Source organism: Pan troglodytes, chromosome 19, assembly GCF_028858775.2.
Source record: "Pan troglodytes isolate AG18354 chromosome 19, NHGRI_mPanTro3-v2.0_pri, whole genome shotgun sequence".
Classification (NCBI taxonomy): domain Eukaryota; kingdom Metazoa; phylum Chordata; class Mammalia; order Primates; family Hominidae; genus Pan; species Pan troglodytes.
Genome location: NC_072417.2, coordinates 93,146,066 through 93,154,857, shown reverse-complemented (window position 1 = coordinate 93,154,857; position 8,792 = coordinate 93,146,066). Strand labels below are relative to the sequence as shown.

At 48.9% G+C, this 8,792-nt stretch overlaps 1 long non-coding RNA gene across 1 annotated transcript; it reads right to left on the bottom strand.

The window, feature by feature from the left end:
- Window positions 1-3,380: 3,380 nt before the first annotated feature.
- Window positions 3,381-4,966, bottom strand: LOC129137550 (uncharacterized). Its single transcript, XR_008540203.2, has 2 exons — window positions 4,258-4,966; window positions 3,381-3,551 (listed from the first exon to the last, which is right to left on the bottom strand). It is a non-coding gene; the product is annotated as an uncharacterized LOC129137550 (long non-coding RNA).
- Between the last annotated feature and the right edge of the window lie 3,826 nt (window positions 4,967-8,792).

Genomic DNA, 8,792 nt, shown 5'->3' with positions numbered 1-8,792 from the left:
TCAAGAGAATTAAAACAAAAAATCTGCACACATAAAGCTAATGTGTTCATAGCATTGTTCATAAGAGCCAAAAAGTGGACACAAGCCAGATGTTCATCAGCTGTAAGCAAAACTGGTGAATCCACACAATATTACTTGGCAATAAAAAGGCATGAAGTGCTGACACACTACAAGCTGGATGAACCTCGGCAATATGCTAGGTGGAAGAAGGCAGACACAAAAGGCCACACGTGGTGTGATTCCATTTACATGAAACGTCCTGAACAGGTAGATCCATAGAGAGATTAGCAGGAAACCATTCACAGTGGTTTCAGGAGCTTGAGGGGGGAGGAGGGGGATGGGTGAAACGAGGAGTGGCTGAAAATGAGTATAGGGTTTCTTTTGAAGGTGATAATAATGTTCTGGAATTAGATAATCGTGATGGTTGTACAAGTGTACTAAAAACTGAATTGCATACTTTAAAATGGTAAATGTTATGGTGTGTGAATTACATCTCAGCACAAATATCATGAGGAATCTCATGCATCCCCCTCTAAAATTACACTTACAAACCAAAAGCACGAGCAAGGGAAAACAAGCAAATTGCCTACTGCAAAATTAAAAGACAGATATTGTTAGGCTGGACTATAAAGCCATACACAACTATATACTGTTGCTTATGAGAAATATAAAGACAAAAGTGAAAAGATGGAGAAAAATACACCATGGTAATGCACACATCAAAATAAACCTGAAGCAGCTCTATTAATATTAGACAAAGGAGATCTCAGAGCAAAGAATATTGCAAGGGACAAAGAGAGTCATTTGATAATGATAAAGGGGTAATTCATTAAAAGGATATAACAATACTAAATACCTATGCACCTAATAACAGAGCTTCAAAATACAGGAAATATAGGAAGGAAAAATGGATAAAACTGCAAGGGGAAATAGACAAATCCACAGTGGCAATTGGGGCTTTCAGTAACCCTCTCAGGAACAAGGCACAGGTGTCCTCTCCCTTCTGTTCAATATTACACTGTGGATTCTGGCCAGTGCAACAAGGCAAGAGAAAGAATAGGCCTCCAGGGTGGAAAAGAAGAAGGCTTTCTTCACAGATTATATGTTTCTCTATGTAGAAAATCCTAAGGAGTCTACCACAAAGCTACTGGAACTAATAATTGAGTTTCGGGAAGCTAGCATTCTACAAAGTCAATATAGAAGAGTCAGTTGTATTCCTATATGCCCGGAATGAACACTTGGAATGGGAAATTTGGAAAACACCACCATATACAGTACCATCAAATACATGAAATACTTGGGGGTATATTTGACAAAAGATGAGCAAGCTCTCTAATTGAAAGCTACAAAACGTTGCTGTGAGAATTAAAGATGTAAATAAATGAGAGATACACTGAGCAGATTGGAAGAGTCGATATTGTTAAGACATCAGTTCTCCCCAGGTTGATGTACAGACTCAACCCAATTCCAACCACAATATCAGGAAGCCTTTTTTGGGAGAGTGGGGATAGGGCTAAACATTGACAAGCTAGTTCTAGAAGTTATATGAAAATACAAAGGATCTAGCATAGCCAAAACAACTTTGGAAAAGTGCACCAAGCTACTCCTGATACCAAGAAATAATATAAAGCTACAGTAGCAAAGGCAGTGTGGTATAGTCATAAATATAGACCTGTTGTAGATCCAGGGAAAACAGTAGAAAGTTCAGAAAGACTACACATTTATGGTCAATGGATTTCCAACAAAGGCACTTAAGCAGTTTTATGGGGAAAGCATAATGATTTTTGGTTGTGTGTGTGTGTGTGTGTTTTGAGATAGTCCAGCTCTGTCACCCACACTGGAGTGCAGTGGCCACAATTATAGCTTACAGCAGCCTCGACCTCCTGAGATCCAGGAATCCTCCCACCTGAGCCTCCTTAGTAACTGGAACCACAGGCATGTGCTGCTGCATGCATCTAATTTTTTTTTTTTTATTTTTAGTTTTAAAATTTATTTATTTTGAGACAGAGTCTCACTCTGTCACCCAGGCTGGAGTGCAGTGGCACGATCTCAGCTCACTGCAAGCTCCACCTCCCGGGTTCACACCATTCTCCTGCCCCAGCCTCCCGAGTAGCTGGGACTACAGGCAGCCGCCACCACGTCCGGCTAATTTGTATTTTTAGTAGAGACGGGGTTTCACCGTGTTAGCCAGGATGGTCTCGATCTCCTGACCTCGTGATCCACCTGCCTCGGCCTCCCAAAGTGCTGGGATTACAGGCGTGAGTCACTGTGCCCGGCCTAATTTTTTGCTTTTTGTAGAGATGGGGTCTTGCTGTGTTGCCCAGGCTGGTCTCTAACTCCTGCTCAAGAACTCCTCCTGTCCCGGTCTCCCAGTGTTGGGATTACAGGCAGGAGCCACCACACTGGCCCAATAAAGAAGCTTTATGTGGTAGGTAGAATAATTGTCCTCAAAGATTGCCAGGTCCAAATCTCTGGACCTTGTGAATATGTCACATTACATGACAATAGGGACTTCGCAGAAGTACGTGCAGGATCTTGGATGGGGGATCCTGGATTATCTAGGTGGACACAATCTAATCTCATGAGCCCTTAAAAGTCAAGACTATTCTTTGGCTATGGTTGGTCAGAGAATGATGTGATGGAAGGAAGGACAGGCATGACAGGGACTCAAGTCCCTCATTTCTGGGGTTGAAAAAGGCATGAGCCAAGATATGGGGGAAGCTTCTGTAGGCTGAGAAGGACCTCTGACTGACAGAAGGGAAACAGAGACCTCAGTGCTACAACTGCATGAAACAATTCTGCCAGTAGCCCATGTGGGCAAGGAGACGGATTCTCCCCTGGAGCTTCTGGAAAGGAAGGCAGCCCTGCTGACACCCTGATTTCAGCCAGGAGAGCCCTTGTATCAAATTTCTGACCTATGGAACTGTGATGAAATACATCTGTGTTATTTTAATTCCCTCAAACTGTGGTCATGTGTTACGGCAGCACTAGAAAATTGACGTATGTTATAACTCTATAATAAGGAACGACCCAGTTTAACAATGGGCAAAAGAGGCGAACAGACACTTTACCAAAGAAGATTGATGGATGACAGATAAGTGGGGGAAAAGATGTTCAACATCAATAGTCATTAGGGGAGTGTAAGAGCCACAGTGAGATACACAGTCACTAGAATGGCTAAAAGGAAACAGACCACGCCAATGCTGGCCCGGATACGCAGCCCCTGCCAACTCCCCTGCACAGTCGGGAGGAATGCAGAATGGTGCAGCGATTTGGAAACAGTTTGGCAGCCTCTTAAACAATGAATAGTTTACCCCCCATATGAACTGACCACATCATCCTTGCTATTTGCCCAAGAGAAACAAAATAATGTCAAAGACTTGTCCATGACTGCTCATAGCAGCTTTATTCATAATAGCCAAAAATTGCAGAGAGGGGCTGAGGGTGATGGCCCACGTTTGTAATCCCAGCACTTTCAGAGGCCAAGGCAGGAGGATGACTTGAGGCCAGGAGTTCCAGACCAGCCTGGGAAACACAGTGAGACACCATCTCTACAAAATATTTAAAAAATTAGCCCCATGTGTTGGTGCATGCCTGTAGTCCCAGCTGCTCAGGAGGGTGAGGTGGGAGGATCACTTAAACCCATGAGGTTGAGGCTATGGTGAGCTATGATGGTGCCACTGCACTCCTGCTTGGGTGACAGAGCAAGACCCTGTTTTTGTTTTGTTTTGTTTTTTGAGATGGAGTCTCGCTCTGTTGCCCACGCTGGAGTGCAATGGCACGATCTCGGCTCACAGCAAACTCCGCCTCCTGGATTCAAGCAATTCTCCTGCCTCAGACTCCCAAGTAGCTGGGATTACAGGCGCCCACCACCACGCCCGGCTAATTTTTGTATTTTTAGTAGAGATGGGGTTTCCCCATGTTGGCCAGGCTAGCCGTGAACTCCTGACCTCAGGTGATCTGCCTGCCTCAGCCTCCCAAAGTGCTGGGATTACAGGCATGAGCCACCACGCGCAGCCAAGACCCTGTCTTTAAACAAACAAACAAAAAAATCAAAAACAATTCTGATATCCATAAAGGACAGATAAAGAAATGGCGGCATTTGCATACAACGGAAAACCATTTAGCAACTAAAAAGGATGAGTTATTGATGGATAAATCTCAAAGAAATTATGTTGAGTAGTGTGTGACCAAAAAATTCCCCTTTATACAAAATTCTATAAAATACAAAGAAATATATTTTGACAAAAAACATACCAGTGGTTTCCATTCAGTGGGTGGCTGGAGACTGGAGTGAGGGGATTCCAAAGAGGAGAAGGAAACTTTGAGGGTGATGGAGATGGTCACCATCTTAACTGTAGAGCTGGTTCACAGACATTCACATGTCAAAACGGATCAATTTGCACGTTTTAAATATGTGCGGTGCATTGTCCATTGATTATATTCTCTCACGTGGGCATCACCGACAGGAGTTCTGTCTATTTCAGTCACCGTTTCACCCAACTCCTGGAACAGAGCCTGACGCAGGGCGGGTGCCCAGCACACGTGGGGAAGAACAGTGAGTGTCCGGCTGCACGCAGGGTTCTGACTGTGCTTCCAGCCCGGATGCTCTGCTCTTCCCCCACACCCTCTTCCTTGTGAGGCAGCTGGAATCACTCTGTTGCCTGCATTCCCGGTTCCCGACGTCACACCTGGGTTGTTTGGGAGGCCAAGGGAACAGCTGTAGGTGCCACTGCAGAAGTCCGTCTTCTCTGCTAATGCTGAGCTTTTTTCTCTCTTGTCCCTGGCATGCAAATAACCAGCCTGTTCACATTCCACCCTCTCACCTGGGCCTTCCCTCTGGCCCTCACCCACCATAATCCTGGTCATGTGGCCTTCTGCAGGCAAGTATGTGGGGGTGGGGTGGTATAGGGGCACCATCCCTTGTCCTAGCTCCTCTCGGAGCCTCCACCAGATCAGGAAGAGCAGGCATAAGGCCCACAGGGCCCCACAGTGGCCGCCAGAGGGCTTCTCTGCAGGCCATGTAACGGATTATTGATGTCATCGATTTGCAAAAAGGAAAGCTGGGCCTTTGTGGAGACACACCTGGAGGCTGCTGCCAGGCAGCACTGATTCTTCCTTGGAGTGGGCTGGGAAGGCAATCGTCTTCCGAACGCTAAGGACCTGTGGGCTCCACGCCGGGCCTTTGACTAATGTCTTACACTTGGAGATTCTCTGCTGCTTTCTATCATCAGCCCTGGCTTTCGGATCCATTCCCCACCAGGCAAGGAAAGAAAGGAAGCGTTTATATTAATCTATACCAGTGTAAACGGGAAAGAACGCACCACCCCTTGCAGGACCAGCCACAGCATTTGCCAAGGGCCCGTCACAAAATGAAAGGCTGTGGGGCCCCTTGTTCAAAAGTTATTCACAATTTCAAGATGGTGACCGTGGAGCATTAAACCCAGCTGCAGCCTGCTGAGCTCGGGGCCTGTGGGCCTGCATGGGTCACACCTGTGAAGCTGGCGCAGCCACACGCAGTGACTCATTGCCCAGAACATCAGCCAAGAGCGTTTTGTCACCAACAGCAGGCCTTGTTTTATAGGATGAGCTGGGAGAGATATGAGGGGGCTGAGCCACGAGACCCCCGGGATGCCTTCTCCCAGGGCGGAGGGTGCCAGCTTGAACGCTCCCCGGCACTAAGACGTCTCCACTACAAGGCTGCCTGGGGTCCACATCCACATTGCTTTATTTTTATTTGAGATGGACTTTCGCTTTTGTTGCCTAGGCTGGAGTGCAGTGGCGTGATCTCGGCTCACCACAACCTCCGCCTCCCGGGTTCAAATGATTCTCCTGTCTCAGCCTCCTGAGTAGCTGGGATTACAGGCATGCACCACCACACCTGGCTCATTTTGTATCTTTAGTAGAGACAGGGTTTCTCCATGTTGGTCAGGCTGGTCTCAAACTCCCAACCTCAGGTGATCCGCCCACCTAGGCCTCCCAAAGTACTGGGATTACAGGCGTGAGCCACCACACCTGGCCTATTGCTTTAAAATTCACCTAAGTTCAATAGGGTCCCACTGAGGCAGGGCCTGTATCAGGCACTGGTGAGAAACAGATGAAGCTGCCTTGAGGTGCCCACAGGCCAGCGTCCCATGTAATGGGCTGTACCGTGTGGACCACCCTGAGGAGACCCCTGGCCTCTCAGAGGATGGAAACAACTCCTCTCCCCCCTCCAACCCTGTCCCTTCCCACACAGGGAGCACTGTCCCACCCCATGCCGACCTCCTCACTCAGGACTCCTGATAGCTCTGTCCTATGGTCTGAAGGTTTGCCCCTCCCCCAAATTCCTATGTTGAAACCTAATCCCCAATGACATGGTTTTAAGAGGTGGGGCTGGCCGGACATAGTGCCTCATGCTTGTAATCCCAGCACTTTGAGAGGCTGAGGCAGGCAGATAACCTGAGGTCAGGAGTTCAAGACCAGCCTGGCCAACATGGTGAACTCCCATCTCAATTAAAAATACAAATAAACTAAAATACAAATACAACTAAAAATCCAATTATCCAGGCATGGTGGCGGATGCCTGTAATCCTAGCTACTCGGGAGGCTGAGGCAGGAGAATCACTTGAACCTGGGAGGCAGAGGTTGCAATAAGCCAAGATTGCACCATTGCACTACAGCCTGGGTGACAAGAGTGAAACTCGGTCTCAAAAAAAAAAAAGTGGTGGGGCTGTTGGGAGGTGATGAGTCCTGAGGGCCCTCCATCCTCATCAGTGGCATTTAGCGCTCAAGGGAGCTTGTCTTCGCCTTCTACCACGATGATGGAGAGTGCGCCATTTATGATACAGACAGCAGCCCTCACCAGACACAGAACCTGCCTCGATCTTGGACTTCCCAGCCTCCAGCCCTGTGAGAAATCCATTTCTGTTGTTTATAAATTACCCAGTCTTGGGTATTTTGTTACAGCAGCCAAGGAAGGGTCAGATCCTACAAGGGGCTAAGGCTACATTGGCCCTGCCAGGCTGGGCGGTGGCACAGAAGGTGAGGACGCTGATGGTCGGTCCAGGCTGGCCGAGGCTACCACGCTCCATCAACCCTCCCTGACCGTCTTGGGTGTCAGCTGCAGACCTGGTGAGCCTGGCAGAGCGTTAGGGCAGGTCGCCCTCGGCACCGAGACCAGGCACGCTGCTGGCCTCAAGACAAACGTTCCTGCTTCTTAACCCCACATGGGACTAGGATGAGGGGAGGAAGTAACATATGTTATTGTCACTACTACGTCCACCTTACAGAGGAACTTTAGGGCGCGAGATGACTTAGTGATGTCAATCTGGATGGTAAAAGTCGCACACGGGGGTCAGGCCCTGGCCTGTGACGTGGCAGAAGAGCAGTGTCCGCTTCTATAAAAGCTGACCCAGAAGACAATAGTGCTGGTCACCCAGGTAGACACACTGCCCCCCAGGGATGTCATGCTGCTCCACGGGGAAGTCACTGTACTTTCTGCTCCTGGTTTTCAGGAAGGTGGCAAAAGTAATCCATCGCTCTGCAGAGGACTTTGGGGTGGCCACTTCTTTTGTTTTTTTTTTGAGATGGAGTCTCACTCTGTCGCCCAGGCTGGACTGCAGTGGCGTGGTCTCAGCTCACTGCAGCCTCCGCCTCCCAGATTCAAGCAATTCTCCTTCCTCAGCCTCCTGAGTAGCTAAGATTACAGGCGCGTGCCACCACGCCCAGCTAATTTTTGTATTTTTAGTAGAGATGGGGTTTTGCCACGTTGGTCAGGCTGGTCTTGGACTCCTGGCCTCGTGATCCGCCTGCCTTGGCCTACCAAAGTGCTGGAATTGTAGGCATGAGCCACCGCACCTGGCCTTTTTTTTTTTTTTTTGAGATGGAGTCTCACTCTGTCGCCCAGGCTGGAGTGCAGTTGCACGATCTTGGCTCACTACAACCTCTGCCTCCCGGGTTCAAGTGATTCTTGTGCCTCAGCCTTCTGAGTAGCTGGGATTACAGGCACACACCACCATGCCCGACTAATTTTTTTTTTTTTTTTTTGAGACAGTCTCGCTCTGTCATCAGGCTGGAGTGCAGTGGTGCTATCTCGGCTCACTGCAACCTCCGCCTCCCGGGTTCAAGCGATTCTCCTGCCTCAGCCTTGCGAGACCAAGTAGCTGGGACTACAGGTGTGCGCCACCACACTCAGCTAATTTTTGTATTTTCAGTAGAGACGGGGTTTCACCATGTTGGCCAGGATGGTCTCCATCTCTTGACCTCGTGATCCACCTGCCTCGGCCTCCCAAAGGGCTGGGATTACAGGTGTGAGCCACTGCGCCTGGCCTAGTCTGGCCACTTCTTTGGCCCCATTAATTCTAAGTGATAAACTGAAGCGTCTGACTGGCTAAGGGCAGTGATTTCTCCTGGTGTTATTTCAATAAAATGGGCTTCTTTCCCTTTCTCTGGGCTTGCCAGGGAGAACCTGGGCCTGATATCCTCTCTAACTGCATCACTTGGGGACAGATTTCTGGCCTCTGCCTAAAGTCTTAGGCCCCACTGTTGGAAAGCCCCTTCCTTGCAGGGTCCTGTTGTCTACACAGCCCTGGGGGCCACACTCCCACCACATGCCTGACACCCACTGGACATTCCCCAGTCACCTTAGAGATGGGGGAGGCAGGAGTGTGAGGATGAATGGGGAGAGGAGGTGAGGAGGGGAGAGGGGGTGGGGTAGGGAGGGGAGGTCAGGTGAGGAGGGGAGGTGAAGTGGGATGGGGACGGGAGGTTGGGAGGGGAGGAGAGGTGACATGGGAAGGGGAGGTCAGGTG